Source organism: Nomascus leucogenys, chromosome 1a (genome assembly GCF_006542625.1).
Source record: "Nomascus leucogenys isolate Asia chromosome 1a, Asia_NLE_v1, whole genome shotgun sequence".
Classification (NCBI taxonomy): Eukaryota; Metazoa; Chordata; class Mammalia; order Primates; family Hylobatidae; genus Nomascus; species Nomascus leucogenys.
The window spans coordinates 94,602,727-94,626,980 of NC_044381.1; the positions used below are offsets into that span (position 1 = coordinate 94,602,727).

General features: G+C 38.1%; 2 pseudogenes; one reads left to right on the top strand and one right to left on the bottom strand.

The window, feature by feature from the left end:
• Positions 1 to 7,620: 7,620 nt before the first annotated feature.
• On the bottom strand, positions 7,621 to 8,852 carry LOC100605096 (annotated as a pseudogene).
• A 12,224-nt stretch (positions 8,853 to 21,076) lies between these two features.
• LOC115835948 lies at positions 21,077 to 21,327 on the top strand (annotated as a pseudogene).
• The last annotated feature ends 2,927 nt before the right edge of the window (positions 21,328 to 24,254 follow it).

Below are 24,254 nucleotides of genomic sequence, written 5' to 3' on the forward strand. Positions count from 1 at the left end.
GAAATAATGCTGTCCTCAAGAGGGTCATCTGATAGTTTTGGTACTATCTTGTCATTTCTACTATCTTTCTAAAATTATTGTTGTGAAAAGTATTAGAGAAATAGATAGATGCTCTACACAAAACCTTCACAATATGGTCAACTTCCCTTCCCCCTCAAGCCCACCTTTCATGCATGCACACATCTATGCTTTGTTTTTAACTTCTTATATTCGATTTTTATTCTTGTTATTGAATGAAGCTCTGATTGGTTTACTATATGACAAATATTCTTTGTATTTTAAGAGTCTCAAGTAGCTCTGTATCTTTTTTCACATTGGTTAGAGAGGCAGGGATCAAAGTACAAAACTGGGACAGTCACTGCTTATGTTTGTGCTTTATCTCATTAAGTGCTGATCACCAGGAAGGCAAACAGCCTGTCATGAAATTTGCCTTGCAAAGAATATAATAAAGAAATCTTATGAAAAGAGGCTGAACAGAAGGTGTGTTTAATCTGTTGTAATGTTGGTTAGCCCCAGTTTCAGACCAAGAGTGATGATACTTGGAAAAAAAATTGGGAGTCTGCCTGCGGGCAACATTTACCCCGATGTAGAGATTGCTACAGAAACCTAACTGTGGGAAGTTTTCAACACGTAAGTAAGGATTTATTAAAGGAATTAATATCTTTGAAGGCTCAAAAAGCAATCCTATTTTCCTACAAGATGGATGAAAGGCAGAGATTTCAAAACATTTGCTAGAAAACATCAATAGCCAATCCTGCTGATTTAATTTTTTCAATCCCTCAGGCATCAAAAGAAGTTGTGACTTGTCTACATTGCCTCGAAAGCAAAGCAATATTGTAAATTAAAAATGACTGGAGCTTAGCTGGCTGCATTTCATTTTTAATTAGTTGAATTTTCAAATATTTATCAACATTTCTTAAGCTCAGAAGCTTAAGAACTTCCCCTCACATTTTTTTTTTTTGTGTGAAGAAGGTTGGTGGTATTCACTTGCACGTCAAGGAAAAAGTCCTTAGATTTAGCTGGCTATCACAAATACTAAAAGAAATGGTATTTAGTCATCTCCGTTTCTCTTCTTTTTTATTCTTGAGCAAGCAGAGACTTCCTATTCTTTTTAACCAGTTGGGAACTCACAAAACATAAACTCAGAGATTGATGCTAAAAATCAAAACATTCTGACAACATGTTACATCCCAATCACAAAAGTGTAACAAAGGCAAAAAATTTAATCCTCATTAGTGTAGTAGTGAGAAATAAAAAAAAAATTTTTTTTAAAGCAGCTGATTTTGCTTTAGGCATTTCGTTGAGGTGTGTGGTTAATTCATAAGCGGCAGGGGCAAGGTAGCCCCAGATTTTGGAATTGGTTTCCCTCTGAGAATAAAAATTAAAATGAAAAGAATAAAAATGTAATAGATGAGACTAATCATCTATTCAAAAATATATATTTTATTGACTACTCTTTTGAAAAGAATAAAAATGTAATAGATGAGACTAATCATCTATTCAAAAAAATATATTTTATTGACTACTCTTTTATGTCAGGTACTATTTTAAGCACTTGGGATAAAGTGGTGAACCAGAAGTCAAGGTCCCTGACATCATGAAGCTTATATTCATTTATAGAAATATTTAGTCCTAACCAATACTCTGTGAATGGTAGAGTTCTAGGAGCATCTAAACTCTTTTAAAGGTAACAAGAATATTTTCAAGAAAATGTGTCTGTATTGGTATATCTAAATCTTTAACCTTGTCAATTATATTTAATCTTACCTGAAAAATGTGTTAAAAAAGGAGACTAGAAAAAGGAGAGGCCAAGAGCAGGAATTTTTCAGTGTGTCTTCAGCCTGGCCCTGGGCAGAGGAAGCAACTTCCACTCCCCTTAGCAGCTTCCAAACCCCTTTGCAAGTCTATTCTCAACAGTGAAGATGGATACATCAGACAAGCTTGATGCCATTAGTAACGGTGATCCAACTAACTCTCAGTGCCATGAATCCAAAGTGATCAAGCAATCTTTGGTTACAGTGTGGCTTCCCATATGGATTTTCCCACAGAGAGAGGATGTGTTCTTTACAGCCCCAAGGACCTCTGTCCTTTTAAAGCTATAGTTCTTGGTGTAAATCGGTCAGCATTCTAGTTTATATTTAAGTATCTCAGAGGCTTGATTATGAATCTGAACATTTTTGACTATTCTGACAAAACTGAATTTCTAGAATGATAAAGTTTTAGCTCAGACCCTTGAACAGTTTCTCCAAGAAAAGTTAAAATTTATGGCACGAGAATCATCTAGGGAGCTTGTTAAACATACAGATTCCTGAGACTTATATTGTACTTATACTAAATCAGAATCTTTAAAGATGAGGCTGAAGATCTGCATTTTACCAAGGCTTCCAAATGATTCTAATGTACTTTAATAAAGCTGGAAAGTCACTGTCTGAGAAGCAAGGCATCGCATCTAATGAAGCTCTATTTGGGCATTTGGCCAATTTCCGACATAACATCTCCATCTTTATACATTGTAACAAAGTGTTTCAGCGAATTCCTGTCAAGGCTTGGTGTCTTTCACAATCTGGCCTCACTTTTCCAGTCTCATTTCTCACCTTTCCTCTCAATCACTTTATGCTTCAACACTCTGAATACACGATTTTCATGGCTCTAGGCCTCTACATTACTTGAGGGTTTTCCTTTTTGGGGGAGAAGAGGGGGCGGACGATAAATAGCATCCCAATTCCTTGCCTGAGTTGTAAACCAACTGAAGGAGGCAGTTTGAGAACAAAATATCACTATTATTACCAACAATGGCTAGATTGGAGAATGTGGCTTAGATATGGAAACTAAAAGCCTTCTTAATTCTGAAGCCCAGAATTAGACATACTTACCCATCCTGTCTCAGGAAGAGCAGGATAACTATTGGCCTCATCTCTCATAAGCAAACAATTATTTCTAAGCTTATGTAAGGCCAAGAGCAGACCAGGTCTATCAGACAGAGGAGGGAGGAAGGAAATGGCTGAGTTAAGCATACCAAGTTCCTGCTCCCTAACTCATTAGTTAAAATAAGCAATTCCTCTACAACTGGGAAGAAATGATGAGTGAAGGGATGGAAAGAGTCCAGGACCATTGCTCTAATGGATGTCCCTTGACAAGAAAGGAAACAACTGGAGTGGAGAGTAATGCTCCCCCTATGACAGCACGCCCTACTGGTGCTTGAGGTACCCTATTACTCTCCAATCCTTTCTCTTGGTTTGACTACCTTATTCCTACTCATTTTTCAAGATATAGCACAAATGTTCACTCCTCTGTGAAGCTTGAGGAACTGAGGGCAGTACTCTCACCTTAATGCTGTCGTAGGACTTTAAATGACTTTTATTACGGTACTTCTCATGTAATGCACTTAGCTATTTTCTTTCTGAGTGCAGGGATTGTGACTTATATGTCTTTATATTTCCATAGTAGGTGTCCGATGAATTTTTGCTGAATGACTGTGAAAAAGAAGGTAAATTCAAATATTTTTAAAGCTTAGTATTTTTAAGCCTGATGATAGCACCAAGACCAACAAGAAGACTAGTATTTTCCTTTACATGATTTTCTTTTCTGAAAAAATTGACTAACAAATCTGGTCAAGGCTGATATTGCCTATTTAAGCCCCATCATAGAAACCCAATTGGCAGCATCTTATTAACATGGCATATATGACTGATGATCCAATCCTAAAACAGGCCTTCTTTCAGTTACTGTAGCTTTACCTACTCAGGATAAACTAGTAGGTAATAATCACTTAAAAAAATGCTCCAATGAAGTAGAAACTACTAATAGAGAAGTTATTTCAGGTAAAACTTGAAATTTCAAAGTTCAATTATAAATTTATATTATCATTAATGATTTGCATGTATGTTTTATAATGGGAATGTTTCTCTTTCTTTTTTTTTTGAGATGGAGTCTTGCTCTGTTGCCCAGGCTGGAGTGTAGTAGCAGGATCTCAGTTCACTGCAACCTCCGCCTTCTGGGTTCCAGGCGATTCTCATGCCTCAGCTTCCTGAGTGGCTGGGATTACAGGCACCCGCTACCATGCCTGGATAATTTTTGTATTTTTAGTAGAGATGGGGTTTTGCCATGTTGGCCAGGCTCGTCTCAAACTCCTGACCTCAGGTGATCCAACTGCCTTGGCCTCCCAATTACTTTTTCTCTTTCTCTCCAAGTACATATATTGTCTCTAATTGTGTAAAGAAAGGATAAAAGGCATTTTACATTTAAATTTCAACACTACAGGCCAGGCATGGTGGCTCATTCCTGTAATCCCAGCACTTTGGGAGGCTGAGGTGGAAGGATCACTTCAGGTCAGGAGTTCTAGGCCAGCCTGGGTAACAGAGGGAAATCCCATTTCTATGAAACATAGAAAAAATTAGCCTGGCGTGGTGGTGCACACTTATAGTCCTAGCTACTTGGAAGGCTGATGCAGGAAGATCGCTTGAGCCCAGGAGTTCGAGGCTATAGTGAGCTATGATCATGCCACTGTACTCTAGCATGGGTGACAGAGTGAGACCATGTCTCAAAAAAAAAAAAAAAATTCAGTACTGTATGTCTTTATAGCAGGGATGATTTATAATTGTGAAATGGAGTTATAATTATGAAATGAAACATAAGATTTTCAGCTTTAACTGATAGCACCAATTTATAGATCTTTATAAATAACACAAAAAGTTATTTGTGTGGTACTCTTAAGATGAACATTTGATGTTAGAGAATATATAATTGTCCCTGTGTAAAACTGGCTTCTTTTCAAACTTAACTTTTGTCTCAATTATTAGTTGTGGTAAATCTCCCAAATGATTTGTAAATAGCATGTATTAAGTGGTAAAATGCACTGAGCTAAGATCTGCGCAAGGCTAAATCTCTCCCTGTTCATTTAGAATAACACAAAACAAAAAGCAAAACAAAACATACCAAGTAGAAAGACCGGGAGCGGTGGCTCATGTCTGTGATCCCAGCACTTCAAGAAGCCTAGGTGGGCAGATCCCTTGAGCTCAAGAGTTGGAGACCAGCCCGGTCAACAAGGCGAAACCCCGTCTCTACCAAAACAAAAACAAAAACAAAAACAAAAACAAAAACAAAAAACTCCACAAATATTAGCCAGACCTGGTGGTGCACGCCTGCAGTCCCAGCTACTGGGGGGCTGAGATGGGAGGATCACCTGAACCCTGAGAGGTTGAGGCTGCAGTGAACCGTGATTGCACCACCACACTCCAGCCTGGGTGACAGAGTGAGACTGTGTCTCAAAAATTAAAAAAAAAAAAAAAAAAAAAAGAGAAAGATAACAACTACCTAAAGAACATCCCAGCAAGAGATATATTTGACCTGTTCTGTTAAAGAGATCCAGTGGGTTTGGGAGTGGATAGGACAATCAAATCATTTTCAAAATAAGTCTTTAAGGTAATTTTAATACAGTTATTTCTATTACTATAATCCCAGACGTTCTTTAATTGTTTCAAACAGGTGTCTGTTAGTGTATTTTCTTCTGTGTAGGACCTACTGTAAACTTAAAAATTGAGCTGTATTTTCAGTCAGCATCTGTTAAACTCTGGGTCTATATTTCAGTAAATGTGCTTCTGTTTAACTATCTTTTTACAGTCATAAGAGAAATAAACATATAAAATAAATGCATCTCAATGCATAGCTGTGCAGGAGTACAGATGTTTTATTAATGAAAATGAATCCAGCTTTTTGTAAGTCATGGCAGCAATATAACATTTCATTGTTTGGTTCTGTGCTAGACAGTCCCTGCTGTTTCCACATAGAAATTCCTGTAATGCTTAATGGACATCTGGAAGAATTCAGCCAATTAATCGAATTCATGTAGGAGCTAGGCTAATGGCTGTCTGAAAGGCAGATTACATTAAATCAAACTTGCAATATGAATGAAAGCACTTAATCATACATGCAACATTCATTAGATGCGACACAGCAAGTGTTTTGATTACTTTAATGAAAGATCAGGTAAAGTGCATCAGCTGAACAGATTGAAAAGACAGCATGCTTACAAATGTTTGATTATGCTGAATATCAACAGAAACAGTGCCAGTAATTTATAGCAAAACATATTTGTAAGTGTCTAGAGCTGGTGAACTCAGTGAAATTCGGAGCCCATGCTCAAAACAATAATTAATAGCCATATATGATAAAACTTTAATCAGATGTCAGGAAAAGAGACAGATTGCCAGAAGTTTAATAATTTATAGTCACTGGGTGCCTTCATATTTTGAATGGCTTGAAATATATTTGAACCTCAATTTCATTTACTTTGAGGTATACAGTTCTTGAGTCATAAGGTGTTACTATACTAAAAACTCTGTACTAAAAGAGGAATTAAATTTGTATGTTGGGCTTTAAAACCTCATGTCAGGAATTAAAATGCTATTCTTACTAGTTGTTTCTGCCAATTTCATGAATATTTCCACTTTTTCCTCATTAATTATCTCATTTTTTCCCTAATATTCTACAGAAAGAAAGGCTAAAAAGTACATTTTCTAGATAATAGTATTATAAGTCTTGTAATATATTACAGCAAATGCTATTTGCAGCTTTTTGGATAAAATAAAAAAGATACAGCAGTGGTCCCCAACTTTTTTGGCACAAGGGACTGGTTTCATAGAAGAGAATTTTTCCATGGATGGGGTGGGGGTGGGAATGGTTTTGAGATGAAACTGTTCCACCTCAGATCATCGGGCATTAGATTCTCATAAGGAGCACCAACCTAGATCTCTCACAGGTGCAGTTCACAACAGGGTTCGTGTGCCTACATGAATTTAATGCTGCTGCTGATCCGATAGGAGACAGAGCTCAGGTGGTAATGCTCGCTTGCCTGCCACTTAGTTCCTGCTATGTGGCCTGGGTCCATGGCCCTGGGGTTGGGGACCCCTGAGATAAAGGATATATGTATCCTCTTATATTTCATATATTAAATAATTATTTTATAATTAATAAAATTATAAAATGTATATTTTACATAATTTTCCATATATATATAATTTCCTTTCTGTTCCCTTTTTTTTTCCCCAGAGATGGGGTGGGTCTCATTATGTTCCTTAGGCTGGTCTTGAATTCCTGACCTCAAATGATCCTCCTGCCTCAGCCTCCCGAGTAGCTGGGATTACAGGTGTCAGCCATCACACCCAGCTTTCTTTCTTTTTTTTTTTTTTGAGATGCAGTTTTACTCTGTTGCCCAGGGACCGGTAGTTGGTAGAGAAGGTGGTGGAGCAAGTGGAGAGTGCAGTGGCACAGCCTCTGCTCACTGCAGCCTCTACCTCCCAGGTTCAAGTGATCCTTCTGCCTCAGCCTCCCCAGTAGCTGGGACTACAGGCGTGCACCATCACACCCGGGCTAATTTTTATATTTTTAGTAGAGACAGGGTTTCACCATGTTGCCAGGCAGGTCTTGAACTCCTGACTTCAAGTGATCTGCCTGCCTCGGCTTCCCAAAGTGCTGGGATTACAGGTGTGAGCCACTGTGCCTGGACACCCAGCTTTCTGTAAGTACTTTTAATACTAGAGAGGACTGACTTTAAAGGTGGTGGAAACCACTTTTTTTTGGGTTTAACAGAAGGACTTTTTTTTTTTAACCTCTGAACTTTTTATTGGCTTCCTGTTCCCCAAAGGGTATCCTGCTTCTGCTGGTTCAATGTCTCAGAACTTCGGTGTCACTGGTCTCAGACACTACTTTGCCATCCACTATCCTACAGATGGTGGTCTTGTGGATGGTTTGCATGGAGTTGCTGCTGGCCAGGGCATCATCAAGACTGAAGTCCTCCCTGTCTTCCAGCAGGCGGTGGTAGGTGGTGATCTCAGTTTCCAGCGTAGCTTTGATGTTCAGCAGGGACTCATACTTCTGGGCCTGGTGCTGCCCCTCTGCCCGTGTCTGTGCCAGCAAGACCCCATTGAGCTGCTCCATCTACATGGGTAACTACGTGCCTCTACCTCCCTCAGGCTGTTCTGCAAGCTGAGCTTCAGATTTCTCATTGGGTCCAGGTTGATCTCCAAGGACTGGACTGTATGTCTCAGCTCTGTGAGTGTATTCTCAGCAGCTCCAATCTTGGCGAACTGCGTGGTGACCACTGTGGTGCTCTTCTCAAACTGCTGGGACCAGTAATCTAGCTCCCCTCAGTTCTTCTGAGCCAGCTTGTCATACTGGGCCCGGATGTCTGCCATGATCTTGCTGAGGTCCTGAGATTTAGGCGCATCTACCTCCCTGGTCAACCCAGAGCTGGCAATCTGGGCTTGTAGGCCTTTTACTTCCTCTTTGTGGTTCTTCATGAAGAGCAGCTTCTCGTTGAGAACCTCCATCTCTGTCTCCAGCTGCAGCTGAGTGACATTGGTGTCATCAATGATCTTGTGGAGCCCATGTACGTCGCTCTCCACAGACTGGCGCATGACCAGTTCTGTCTCATACTTGACTCTGAAGTCATCAGAAGCAAGATGGGCATTGTCAATCTGCAGAATGATGCAGGCATGGCCCACAGTATTTGCAAAGATCTGAGCCCTCAGATCCTTGATGTTCTTGAAGTAATGCCCCCAATCTCTGACCTGGGGCCCCTTCTTCTCCAGGTGCTCCTGGATGTTGCTCTCCAGCTTCCAATTCTTGGTCTCCAGGCTCCTCACTCTGTCCAGGTAGTAGGCCAGGGAGTCATTCAGGCCTTGCATGGTCTCCTCATTCTGGATGCCCTCCACTCCTGTCAGACCCCTGGCCATCCCCACAGCCAGGTCCCCAGACCTCAAGCTCCCCGAGAAACTGGAGGAGTGGGACATGGAGATCTGGGAGCCCAAGTCCCCGGCACCTGCATAGATGTTGGCCATGCTGCTGACTGGCAGGGTGCCATAGCTTGGCGGATTGATGGAGCCCAGGGACTGGTAGTTAGTAGAGAACGTGGTGGACCAAGTGGTGAAGCTCACGCTATCCAGGGAGGAAAGCAAGAGGGCAGGACTCAGGTTTTGCTGAGGTCCAGAAGGACTGGTTTTTATCTCTCTAGGGTGATATAAGTGCGATTCTGAAAACAGGGAAATGGACATAGGATTTTTCAAGTCCTTTTTAGATATTTTCTTCAACTCAAGCCAATGAATATGCATTAAGCACTCAATTGTTTTAGGTGCTATGGGTTATATCAAGATGTGAGATAGATGGTTGTAGCCATAAGGAGTTTATAATACTCTATTCACCAAAACAACACAAAGAAAAATTAAAGCAACAGCAAAAACAAACAAGAGAACAACACAATGTAGAATACATTCAAGAAGTAGAATGTAAAGTGCAGATTTATAAATTTTGTAGAAAATTAAAGAAGAGCTAAAATAATGAGGAAGTTTGCATTTGAGCTGCTTAATTTACTTGATAAGAGATATAATTTAAAAGAATTAAAATTTCATTATTCTAGAATTAAGTATGTCTTAGTCTGTTTGGCTGCTATAACAAAATGCCATGCACTGGGTAGCTTTCAAAAAACGGAAATTTTTTTTGTCACACTTCTGGAAGCTGGGAAATCCAAGATCGACTCCAGTAGACTCAGTATCTGCTGAGGCCCCACTTTCTGGTTCACAGATGGAGATGGTGTCTTTTAGCTGTATCCTCACAAGGTAGAAGGGATAAATGAGTTCCCTTGGGCCTATTTTATAAGGGTACTAATCCCATTAAAAGGCTCCACCCTCATGACCTAATCACCTCCTAAAAGGCCTTACCTCCTAATACCATCACCTTAGGGGTAAACATTGAGATCATAGCAAAGCATTACCGAAAAATCTATGAATACTGTTTTGTTTTCTTACAGAGATTTAAAACATTGAGTGTTTCTCCAAGCACTTTTCAAACATCAAATTGTACAACACATTTTTAGGTTAAATGAGTTGACTGTTTTTACAACAGGCTAGAAATTCTTTCTCTTAATTTCCTCCCATTATACACACATTCACAAAAAGGGAAAGAAGAACTAGCTGGCTCAGAATATGACCATTGTTTATAGTTTACCCACCAAATAATTCTTTTTCTACCTGTGAACTCTTGAACCCTAGTAACATACTAAGAATACAACTAAAAGAAAAGCCTCATGCAATGCTACTTAAGCCTTCCTAAAACATTTAGCTCAGTTACTTCAAAACGTCCACATTGTTAGTTACTAAAACTATATAATCACACATCATATAACATATTTTTAGTCAATGGACCACATATACAATGGTGATCTCATAAGCTTATAATACCGTATTTTTACTGTACCCTTTCTATGTTTAGATTGCCTACAGTATTCAGTACAGTAACATGCTGTACAGGTTTGTAGACTAGGGACAATAGGTTATACTATATAGTCTTGATGTGTAATAGGCTATACCATCTAAGTTTGTGCACAAAGATGAAATTGCCTAACAATCCATTTTTCAGAATGTATGCACTTCGTTAAGTGATACATGACTGTAAACTAAAAAACAGCAGCCCAGCGTGGTGGCTCACACTTGTAATCCCAGCACTTTGGAAGGCTGAGGCAGGAGGATCAAGACTACCCTGGGCAACATAGTGAGACCCTATCGCTACAAAAAATAAATAAAATTAGCTAGGTGCAGTGGTCTACACCTGTAGTCCTAGCTACTCAGAAGGCTGAGGTGGGAGGACTGCTTGAGCCCAGAAGTTTGAGGCTGCATTGAGCTATGATAATGCCACTGGACTCCAGCCTGGGCAACAGAGCAAGACACTGCCTCTAACAGAAAAACAAAAGAAATGGCATTGTTGTTCTGAACTCTCTGCTCTGTCCCATTTATTTGTCCCATCTCTTCTTATAAATGGTTAATCTCAGAATTTCAAGTTGTTAATGCTCTGTTTGGAAATGTAATAATTATTTGTATTAGCTCAAGTAGGTAGAAATAAACTAAATGAATTTATATTTCCACTGGCAAACCCTCACCTATTTCTTTGTCTGATTGATCAAGAACTGTCACTTCAAATATGTTTTTAATCTCTTTTGGAGCATAAAGTTTGATGTCGTTCACCATGGAGAATACTCCTATGATGGGATTTCACTAATAATAATTCCTATATGTCAGTTTATTAGTCTTCCTATCTATCCAGTTATCTATTTGTCTGTATCTTTAATTTTTCTAAGATGTCTTCTATGAATTTTTTCCTCAAGTAGTTTACTGGGAAAAAGTAGCTATATGTATCTACTCCCATTTGGATTTGTGATTATCTTTTCCAGAAATTTGTGATCATATGTAAGATGCCTGAAAGACTTTTTCCATCTAAAATATAGTCTTTTATATTCCTCCAATTATTATTATTATTTTTTGAGACAGAGTCTCACTCTGTCGCCCAGGCTGGAGTGCAGTGGCGCAATCTCGGCTCACTGCAAACTCTGCCTCCCAGGTTCATGCCATTCTCCTGCCTCAGCCTCCCAAGTAGCTGGAACTACAGGCCCCTGCCACCACGCCCGACTAATTTTTTGTATTTTTAGTAGAGACGGGGTTTCACCATGTTAACCAGGATGGTCTCGATCTCCTGGCCTCATGATCCACCCTCCTCGGCCTCCCAAAGTGCTGGGATTACAGGTGTGAGCCACCGTGCCTGGCCCAATTATTTTTTAAAAAGAGAATCTCAGGGTGAAGAGGCAGATTTACTATGCATCCTTTTATCTGTGTCTAAGGACTGCCCATTTTTCCAGATTTCTTAAATAAAACATTACTCCAGTGTAGAGTGTATCATTTAGTACTAATTCCTACATAGAACCTACATGAATAAGGTGGGGATTTTGTAATCAGATCAAATGTTTGCCTCATTGCACTCTTTCTTATTTAAACTGGCTAGATAATCCAAGGACTTGTGATATCTAGAGATCCTCTTTCCCAAAGAGCATCTCTATGACAAAAGTGGAAGGCATTTTATTTCAAACTCAGTGGTCTTATAATTTTTGATTTATAATTCTTTTACCAAAGGTTTCACCCTCAAGAGTGAGATAGGATAGAGAAAGTTGTCATTTCCCGCCTAAGCAATGAAAAGACTCCTTGTTGTTCAATACATTAGGCTTTCCCTAGGGCTATTTTCAGTACGGTTTCATCTTTATTTTGGTTAACATAACTCCTCAGTTGCTCATTTTCAAAAATTTCCATGATGTGTTTTATAATAATAATAATAATACCTTTTATTGAGGTATTATCTACACTGGGCCAGGCATGTGTAGTATTATTTACACTAAGTGATCTTCACAACTTTCCAAGGAGAGTTTTTCTTTAAGGATGAGGATATAGAGGTTCAGAAAGGTTAGGTAAATCACTCCATGTAACACAGCTAGCAAGCTGCCCAGCCAGCTGGATCTGTCTAGCTTCAAGGCCTCTCTAGCTAACTAATTTACTCAACATCATCCTTTTATTGTGTACTTTGTGTATTCCTTTATTTAATTTGAATTCTGTGCTTTCATTATGTACTTTGATGCATTCTAAGAGTACCTTTCTGAAGAAATAGTTGTATAATAGCAAAGGGGCTCATATCTTTAAATCTTACAATGGAATCCTCTATTAGCAGCTCCATAGAGAAGGGTTCAGTCAAGATTTGGCTTGCAGATAATAAAAATGATCCAGATTAACTTCTAGGGCCTTGTCAGGCAATTCTCAATATTGAAATTACTTTAAATTTGGAAATAATGGGTAGCAGCATATTTAGGCTCAGTTCAATTTGGCTCCAATGATTTCTGCAGTACAGCTATCTTAGAAAGTATATTTAGTTTTATTTAATTACTTTGAATCAAGTTAATACTTACTATAACTGAAACATTTTGTTGTCCTGGTGTGGTGGCTCATGCCTGTAATTCTAGCACTTTGGGAGGCCAAGGCAGGTGGATCACGAGATCAGGAGTTCAAGACCAGCCTGGCCAAGATAGTGAAACCCTGTCTCTACTAAAAATACAAAAATTAGCCAAGTGTGGTGGTGGGCGCCTGTAATCCCAGCTACTAGGGAGGCTGAGGCAGGGAAAATTGCTTGAACCCAGGAGGTAGAGCTTGCAGTGAGCCGAGATGGCACCACTGCACTCCAGCCTGGGTTACAGAACGAGACTCCATCTAAAGTAAAGACAAAAAACAAAAAACAAAACCCCAAAAAACCAACAACATTGTGCTAGGTACTTTGTGGATAGACCCAGTCACTTCTCTCAAGGGTGTTCACAATTTAATGAGAGATAATATATTCATTAATACAAATATGTAACTGGTGGACAGAGAACATAAATATAAGGTCACAGAGTGGCATATAGTGGCAATAGTGTTCAATAATGCCCTATGAAGTCTTAAATTATGAATTAGTATTTGGGAGGCTCCTTGGTTGTAAGATTAGACTATATCCAGGTGTGTTAGCTATAAAACAGATCGTACTTGACTCAGTTCATGGAAGCAATGATTCTATGGTAGTGAAACCAAAAGGGGCTCACAAAGAAATAAAAATAGAAGAAGTTGAAGGAAATAAAACTAAATTTCAACATTCAATAGCATAATATTTCTTCTTAACATCCAAACGATAGCAACAAAACAAAAAAGAAAATGGCCAATTTGAAAGGGACTGGAAGAATAGATGACAATAGTTTTTATTTCCATTAACCCTCACATCTAAGGTTTCTAAAGTACTTTACAAAAGATTATGCCTCACAATATCTTTATGAGTGAGGCAAGTGTTATTATCTCCATATAAAGGTGGGAAAAAGAAGGCACAGAGGTTTGCTTCTTTTATGCCAAGTGAGGCCAAATATTTTGTGGAGTATTTGAAATGAAACTTGAAAATAGAGAAGCAAAGAGAGAGAAGGCTGGAAGAATTTGTAATTGAGGGGCATGATTTCACACCACATAAGTGTCTAGAGAACGTTAATATAGTGAATCTTCATTTCCAGTGAAGTGGAATGAAAGCCTTGAATTGCTTCAATGCACCATGTCGTGCAAATAGCAATTTCAGTTTCAGAAAATCCTCCACTCATGGTAAAGTTGTTCAGTGAAAATGGTCATGATGAGGCTTTCTCATATAATTGTCCAATATATGTTCGTAGTTGTACCCTACACACACACACACACACACACCCTTACTTGAAATATTAAATATTTATGGGGCATTGTGTAGACTCTTGAAATACGCTAATGGATATCTGTTTTACATCCACTATGTTATTCATTCACAGATTTCTTTTTCTTCCCCCAACTTGCCTTTTTATCTACTGCTTTTCTGTGTTCTCTTTTGTTGTCACCTTCTTTAGGGGGTTCTGCCCAGGGAAGATAGATATAATAGCTCAATAAGAATAAATATTGTAGTACTAGTTTCTTATTTATTTATTTATTTAGACAGGGTCTTGCTCCCATCACCCAGGCCAGAGTGCAGTGGCCTGATCACAACTCACTGCAGCTTGGACCTCCGCGGCTCAGGTGATTTTCCCACCTCAGCCTCCTGAGTAGCTTGGACCACAGGCATGTGCCACCATGCCCAGACAATTTTTTGCACTTTCAGTAGAGATGGGGTTTCACCACGTTGCCCAGGCTGGTCTCAAACTCCTGGCCTCAGGCGATCTGCCTGCCTTGGCCTCCCAAAGTGTTGGGATTACAGGCGTGAGCCACCGCACCTGGCCCTAGTTTTTTATTTATTAAAAATCCTATTAATACGTATTGATTTCCTTTAAGCAAAGACTTTAATTCCCACTGAAAAACGTGGTGCTTATAGTTATTTGTTCTTTCACATATATCTATTTTTTTCAAGACAGGGTCTCACTCTGTCACCCAGGCTAGAGTGCAGTGGCACGATCATAGCTCACTGCAGGCTCAATTTCCTGGGCTCAAGCTATCCTTCTGCCTCAGCCTCAGGAGTAGCTGGGACTACAGGAGCATACCACCTTCCCAGGTTTTTTTTTTTTTTTTTTTTTTTTTTTTTTTTTTTTTTTTTTTTTTTTTTTTTTTTTTGAGGCAGGGTCTCACTTTGTCACCTAGGCTGGAGTGCAGTGACATGATCACAACTTACTCCAGTCTCAACCTCGCAGGCTCAAGAGATCCTCATGCCTCAGCCTCCTGAGTAGCTGGGATCACAGACGTGCACCACCATGCCCGGCTTATTTTTATTACAATTATTTGTAGAGGCGAGGTCTCCCTATTTTACCCAGGCTGTTTTTGCTGTTGTTGTTTAGCAGAGATGAGGTCTCACTATGTTGCCTGGGCTTGTTCTTATATTTTTTCAATCAAGTGGTTGAAGTTGAAACCTTTAAAAAGTTAGGTTGTCTATCAATAAGCTGCTGACCAAACTACGAAAAACCTATTGATTTTGACAGCAAGTTAGGACTTTTTAAGGAGTGGAAATGAACTGAATGTTAATGAATATACCATGTGGCTCTTGTCTTAATTAACTAGCACTCTAATTCTTGATCCATAAAAGATTTGAGATAACAATGCTGCTTTAATTGTTAAATAAGTTTCAAAGGTTAATCACAATTAACCTTTTCAGGGAACAAATCAGTTTCTTTATTCATAATAGATTTTATAAGAATAATAGAAATTATCAAAGCTGCTTACATAAATTTCAACTATATTTTGAATTTACAATGTACTGTTTAAGGAATTATGTTTAAATATAGTGGTAAGTCTTTCTTGACTGGTTTTGAGGAAAATTAAGTCCTGGTACTTTTAGGAATCCATTGTGTATAACAAATGAACTTCTCTCCTGTGTATCTAGAATGGCACTAGTTATGTGCCATCCTTGGGAGAAGTGAGAAAATAGTCAAGTAATTTTCTGTGTACTGTAGTTCAGATGAGAAATCTTGGTTTAGAATGTTAAAGTTTTAAGGTTCTCTTGGTTTAGCCTTCTTGGTTTTCTACTGTCTCTTAACAACCTCCTGTACCTAGCTAGCAAAACATCAACAACAAATAAGCTTTAGGGGAAATCTGCTTATTGTAAAGCATAACACTCTTTACATATGAGCACCATAGATACAATGTAGCAAGGCAGGAAAAGGTTTTATTACTGACAGGCAACTCTGTTAGACAATAACAACCAGGCTAATATTCTAATTGCCCCATGTAAGGTCCCCAGAGAAATATAAAGGAAGTAAAGGAAATGTAGCCGAGATTTTCAATCCTGCTCTCTCACAATAATGCTGTCCTCTTTAATAATCATTTCCAACACACCCCCGCCAAAACACTGTACTTAATGTCTTCCACTAAATTAGCATGGTTGATATGGAAGCAGAAAAAATAAAAGAACAAGAAATATGTTATAATTTATTCTATGAGCTATCACATCCTTAATTAAAAAAAAGAATTTACCAATAAAAACAGTTAAGATTAGAGGATACAATGATTTAATGTTATAGATAATTTCCTCTAGTCTGCTCAAGTTTCTCCTGGGTTTTGATTCATTCATTATTGGATAGAGAAACTAACTATACTCTATTAGTAAAGGAGATACTTGTAGTGAGTAAATAATGACAGTCTTTTTAAACTTATTCTATTTATGCTGCCTTGTAGTATCCTCTCTCAAGTTACTGTTTTGTGAACTATGTGCATTTGGTGCTACAAATGCTGATCAAAATGGCTCCCAAGCAAAAAATTTACACATACATTCTCCCAGTGGGCAAATTATTCTCTGGGTATTATAACTGAGTGTTAAAATCTGGGTTGGTTTGGTTGTTTTAAACATCTATAACAAAAGTTGAACATCGGGGAAACTGTATATGTCAGTTTAGGCTGAGCCTGGTTGAAATTAAAACATAGGAATATCATCAAGGTTATAGTGAGCTGTGATCATGCCACACACTCCATCCTGGGTGACAGAGAAAGACCCTATCTCTTAAGAAATGGAAAAAAAGAAGATACAGGAATACCAAAGGGAAGTAGGTTGTTCATCTCTCCTGGAAATAATGCTTTGTAAATCCATTAAATTTGTTAGCTCGTTAGTTAGCCTAGGGCCTTTTTGATTTTCCCAAAGTTAACATACAGTTTAAGGCAAATGTTACCTATGGAAATAAGCCACAGACTACAAAAGCCCTCATATAAATGTAAAAGAAATAGCATCAACAAATTTACCCATTTTGTGTAATGATACGGTAAGCAATGAATAGAGTTTTTGTTCATTTACCTTGAAATACAGGACAACTATCATTTTTCTTGGATGAGGCACAATGATCATTCTGGTGTAGTATAATATATAACAATTTTTCTAGTGAAATAATTTCATATCCAGTGTATCTCATTATTAACTTCTGATATAAAACTCAATTTTAACTAAATCTAACTATGTAGCATAGAATCCAGTGTTAGTGTGTCCTGTAAGTACATATGAAAGAAATAGTCTTTGTTTTGGCCTACATTTCCTATTGATGTAACAAAACACTACTTATGACATCCAGTATAATGATTTAGGTAATAATGTTACCAGTTAAAACTATGACACTGATATAATACATAGTTTCAGTTAGTTATCAGATACAAATCTTCAGGAAACTAGGCTTTATTGGTTCAGATACTTGCCTGCTTGCTTCACAGAACACTTTGTTAAGTGAAAGGAAAAATAATGTCTCCAATTGAAAAACAGAGGGAGTTTGGGGCTGGCAGAATGCAATTGCCCAAGTTAGAGGGAACCAAATTGATCTGAAATCATTTAGATAACAATGTGATGGGCAGAGGACAGCATTTGTTTATGAAGACAAATCATGCCAGGCAAATCTGATTTATTTGGTCTTATAAAATTACTCAACAAGTTTGTGGATAAAGAAAACTCCATGGACAAACAATATATCTAAATGTTTGTAAAAGCCTTTGATGTGGGTCTGCATGAGATTAAGATAATTGAAATGCTGGGAAGATATTGCCTGGATAACAATGCAATGGTGTGGTTATCAGATTTAAAACAGAATAATCATAAAAAATAGATCATAATATTTAACTGATATATTTGGCAGAAGACCATAAAAGAGCTAGTATCTTTATAGGTCAATATGGTAAGAAAGTATGAAAATGACTTAGTCCAAAAAATTAGCTTACTCTTTCTTCAGGAGGTACACATATCATTACAAAAATTATTTCAAAATGTGTTACTACTTGTCCAGAATGAACTATTACTTTGTTTTGGCCTTTACTGATATTAATAAAATTTGGAATCTATGATGTCTGCTAAAAGAATTAAAATAGATAAGTTTGATAAATGTGTAAAGCATAGTAAAATTCAATGAAAAGCTTACATAGGTTTGTGAATAAATTCCTTTGTAGATTTTTAAGAACTGAGAGATAATTTAAAAGAAAATAGCTAGAGTAGTAGTAATAATTTTGGGAGCGATAGCAACTAATTATAAGTAAAAACTAAGAAAAGAGAATGTGGAAGGAAAAAGGAATACAGTTCGATGCATTTTAAAGTCTTACTTGCTAGGCACAGTGGCTCATGTCTGTGATCCCAGCACTTTGGGAGGTGGGAGGATCGCTTGAGCCTAGGAGTTTGAGACCAGCCTTGGTAAGATAGGGAGACCCCATCTTTACAAAAAAATAAATTAAAAATTAGCCAGGTGTGGTGGCTTGCCCCTGTGGTCCCAGCTACTGGGGAGGCTAAGGTGCAAGGATCACTTGAGCCAGGGAAGTCAAGGCTTCAGTGAGCCATGATTGTGCCACTACACTCCAGCCTGGGTGACAGGGTGAGACTCTTTCTCAATCAATCAATCAGTCAGTCAATTGTCAAATGGGAAAAATACTTTATGTATCAACAGGGGTTATGTTAAAATATTTACCAATATTATTAAATGGTTACTATCCAATCAGAACTGATAACGGCCACAGAGCTGCAGCAGGGCCCTAGAGACCCATTTGTATGTTGGGCGTTAACTCTTTAGCTGATGGATAGTGGGGAGGTGGGTAGTGAAGACGCTGCAATAACTGACCAGAGTCAAGGGGAAGAGCATTTGGAAAGGTAGTGGTTATTTGCTAATGTTATGGAAGTATTTTAATATTTTAATAACTGAAATGGTTTTTTCTGGTGGTACCAGCTATATAATAGACAAAGGACTCTAAGAAAAATAAACAGAAAATTTGAATAGGTTAAATTACAAAGAGTAAAATTACAATTTCAATAAATAGATTATAAGATGTTAAACTTCATTAATAATAAAATATGTTTATTTTCACAAAACAACACTTTATTTATTTTTTTGAGATGGAGTCTCACTCTGCCGCCCAGGCTGGAGTGCAGTGGCGCGACTTCAGCTCACTACAACCTCCTCCTCCCGGGTTCAAGCAATTCTGCTTCAGCCTCCTGAGTAGCCGGGACTACAGGCGAGCGCCACCATGCCCAGCTAATTTTTGTAGTTTTTGTAGAGACAGGGGTTTCACCATGTTGGCCAGGCTGGTCTCGAACTCCTGATCTCAAGTGGTCTGCCCGCCTTGGCCTCCCAAAGTGCTGGGATTACAGGTGTGAGCCACCGGGACCGGCTACACTTTTTACTTATCTTACTGGCAATATTTTTTCTCATGTTTGACAGAACATAGTTGAGAGAATAGGAAAAGTGGCATTCCTATGCCCGCTGACAGAAGTATAAATAGGCACAATCATTGTGAAAGATAGCTTTGTAATAATTATCAAAAACTTTTAAAATGTTGTTCTGATTTAATGGTTCTGGTAATGTTAGGCTAAATTAAGCAGATAAATCCTCCTAGTGAAAATAACTAACAGAGCTGGATTTTTAAAATATTCTTAAAGCATAAAAGAGTATGAAAGATAGTAAGGAATTACTAAAGGTGAAGGAAAAATGGGAACCCATATGTGGAGGCTGTTCTGCCCTGAGGAAATTTTCTGACTCATGACAATTAGAATCTTCATTCTGGTACACTTGCAGGGCAAGGGAGACAGAAAGAAAAACCCAGGATGTGTATAAGATAGGAAATCTAATAGAAGATCCTCCCCAACAAGATACTGGGACTCCAAAGCCCTTGAGTATTTACTGCTTGTATTCAAATTGCCTGGGTCGGTGAATTTCAAACCTTGAACATGGGTTAAAGTAATTCTAGATTGGTAGTGCCAGAAGCAAATATAAATCCTCTCTGAAGTAAGACACCTTTATTATAGGCCTAAAATCATTTCTAGAAATAATTCTTCAAATGTAATGTTCAGCACCTAATAAAAAAAACCCAGATATATAAGGAAACTAGATTAAAAACGGGCAAGTATCAGCAGAGACAATACAATAAAAACAGACTCACAAATACCTCAAATATTGAATTTATCAGACTCAGACTATAAGACTACAAAACAATTATGAAGAGTATGTTTAAAGACAAAAGACCAACTTGATGCTATCTACAGAGAACAGAAAACCACAAAGAATAACGTAGCAGGTTTGACTTTGAAAAAAGAACCAAATAGAATTTTATTGTGATTTTAAATATATTTTTATTTTATAAATAAAAATAAATTTTCTAGCTAATTTTTTAAAATAAAAATTTAAAATCCAGGGACAGATGCAGTGGCTCATGCCTATAATCCCAGCACTTTGGGAGGCCGAGGCAGGCAGATCACGAGGTCAGGAGATCGAGACCATCCTGGTCAACATGGTGAAACCCCGTCTCTACTAAAAATACACAAATTAGCTGGGTATGGTGCTGCACACCTGTAATCCCAGTTACTCAGGAGGCTGAGGCAGAAGAATCACTTGAACCTAGGAGGTGGAGATTGCGGTGAGCCGAGATTGCACCACTGCACTCCAGCCTGGCAACAAAGTGAGACTCCGTCTCAAATAAATAAATAAATAAATAAAAAATAAAATCCAACAGATTTTAAGTGTATATTACATTAGACATACTTCAAGATTTAGTAAACCTGAAGAACATCAGAAGAAATATTCCAGAGGCAAGAAAAGAAAAGAAAAAAATATATATAAGAAGGAAAAAGACACAAAAGGTACAGTGAGAATGTCTAACATAGGTTTGGCCAGGGTTCTAGAAGGAGAAAAAAAGATAAGATAAAATAGAAGCAATTATCTGAAAAGTTAACTGCTGAGGATTTTTCAAACTGACACTACTTCAAAGCACTGATTTTTTTTTTTTTTTTTTTTTTTTTAGACGGAGTCTCGCTCTATCGCCCAAGCTGGAGTGCAGTGGTGCCATCTTGGCTCACTGCAAGCTCTGCCTCCTGGGTTCACGCCATTCTCCTGCCTCAGCCTCCTGAGTAGCTGGGATTACAGTCACCCGCCACCACGCTCAGCTAATTTTTTGTATTTTTAGTAGAGACGGGGTTTCATTGTGTTAGCCAGGATGGTCTCGATCTCCTGACCTCATGATCTGCCCGCCTTGGCCTCCCAAAGTGCTGGGATTACAGGCGTGAGCCACCGTGCCCGGCCCAAAGCACTGATTTTAACAAGTCTTACAAACTGAAAGAATAATAAATGAAAAGAAATTCATACCTAAGTGTATTAATGTGAAACTTCTTAAGACTGAAGACTAAAAACTAAGAGTAAGATAACCCAGGCCAGGTGTGGTGGCTCACGCCTGCAATCCTAGCACTTTGGGAGGCCCAGGCAGGCGGATCACCTGAGGTCAGGAGTTCAAGACCAGCTGGGCCAACACCGCGAAACCTTGTCTCTACTAAAAATACGAAAATTAGCTGGTGGTGGGCGCCTGTAATCCCAGCTACTTAGGAGGCTGAGGCACGACAATCACTTGAACCCAGGAGGCGGAGGTTGCAGTGAGCTGAGATGCCCCCGCACTCCAGCCTGGGCAACGAGCAAAACTCCATCTCAAAAAAAAGAAAAAAAAAAAAAAGAATCCAGAGAAAAGAAAATTACTTTCAAAAGAGCCGTAATATATTAACAGCTGACTTTCCACTAGTAAAAATGGGAAAGAAGAGACAGTGGAATGTTATTTTCAATGTGCTGCAACAAAACAGTTACCAAACTGAAATCAGTACATAAAATAATGATATTTCAGATACACTAGAGGAGACATATTTTGCCACTATCAAATCTACAATGAAGGAAATTTTAAAGCATGTATTTCAGGTAGGAGGAGAATGATCTCACATGAAAAGTCTTAGATACAAGGAATTAAGAGCAAAGAAAATGGAAAATGTGTAAGTAAATCCAGTGTTTAAGAGTATAAAACAATAATAATAGTCTTGTGGACTTTCAAAAATACAAAATTAAAATACACAACAATAGCATATAAATCAGGAAAGAATATATGGAGTTCAAGTGTTCTGACTCCCTTATATTATTCAATTTTGATAAATTAACAATGTGTAATATAATTTTAAAAGTAATCAATAAAATAATACAAAGAATATAATTTTAAACTGGTAAAGAGGAGGATTTGATACATAAAAATCAGATATCTATCTAAAAGAGAACAAAAAGGAGAGAAGAAGAAATGTAATAGATCAGACAAATGAAAGCACTTTGGAAGATGGCATATTTAATTCTAAATATAGTAGCAAGAAATGTAAAAGGACTAAATGGTTCAGTTAAAAGTTAAAGACTGACTGTTAAAAAAAATCCAACCACTAATAGGAGACACATTTGAAACATAATAATAAAGAAAGACAAAAACCACATGATTATCTCAATAGATGCAGAAAAGGCCTTTGACAAAATTCAACAACCCTTCATGCTAAAAACTCTCAATAAATTAGGTATTGATGGGACGTATCTTAAAATAATAAGAGCTATCTATGACAAGCCCACAGCCAATATCATACTGAATGGGCAAAAACTGGAAGCATTCCCTTTGAAAACTGGCACAAGACAGGGATGCCCTCTCTCACCACTCCTATTCAACATAGTGCTGGAAGTTCTGGCCAGGGCAATCAGGCAGGAGAAGGAAATAAAGGGTATGCAATTAGGAAAAGAGGAAGTAAAATGTCCCTGTTTGCAGATGACATGATTGTATATCTAGAAAACCCCACTATCTCAGCCCAAAATCTCCTTAAGCTGATTAGCAACTTCAGCAAAGTCTCAGGATACAAAATCAATGTACAAAAATCATAAACATTCTTGTACACCAATCACAAACAGAGAGCCAAATCATGAGTGAACTCCCATGCACAACTGCTTCAAAGAGAATAAAATACCTAGGAATCCAACTTACAAAGGATGTGAAGGACCTCTTCAAGGAGAACTACAAACCACTGCTCAATGAAATAAAAGAGGATACAAATGGAAGAACATTCCATGCTCATGGGTTGGAAGAATCAATATCGTGAAAATGGCCATACTGCCCAAGGTAATTTATAGATTCAATGCCATCCCCATCAAGCTACTAATGACTTTCTTCACAGAATTGGAAAAAACTACTTTAAAGTTCATATGGAACCAAAAAAGAGCCCGCATCGCCAAGTCAATCCCAAGCCAAAAGAACAAAGCTGGAGGCATCACGCTACCTGACTTCAAACTATACTACAAGGCTACAGTAACCAAAACAGCATGGTACTGGTACCACAACAGAGACATAGATCAATGGGACAGAACAGAGCCCTCAGAAATAATGCCGCATATCTACAACTATCTGATCTTTGACAAACCTGGCAAAAACAAGCAATGGGAAAAGGATTCCCTATTTAATAAATGGTGCTGGGAAAACTGGCTAGCCATATGTAGAAAGCTGAAACTGGATCCCTTCCTTACACCTTATACAAAAATTAATTCAAGATGGATTAAAGACTTACATGTTAGACCTAAAACCATTAAAATCCTACAAGAAAACCTAGGCAATACCATTCAGGACATAGGCGTGGGCAAGGACTTCATGTCTAAAACACCAAAAGCAATGGCAACAAAAGCCAAAATTGACAAATGGGATCTAATTAAACTAAAGAGCTTCTGCACAGCAAAAGAAACTACCATCAGAGTGAACAGGCAACCTACAGAATGGGAGGAAATTTTTGCAACCTACTCATCTGACAAAGGGCTAATATCCAGAATCTACAATGAACTCAAACAAATTTACAAGAAAAAAACAAACAACCCCATCAAAAAGTGGGCAAAGGACATGAACAGACACTTCTCAAAAGAAGACATTTATGCAGCCAAAAAACACATGAAGAAATGCTCATCTTCACTGGTTATCAGAGAAATGCAAATCAAAACCACAGTGAGATACCATCTCACACCAGTTAGAATGGCCATCATTAAAAAATCAGGAAACAACAGGTGCTGGAGAGGATGTGCAGAAATAGGAACACTTCTACACTGTTGGTGGGACTGTAAACTAGTTCAACCATTGTGGAAGTCAGTGTGGCGATTCCTCAGGGATCTAGAA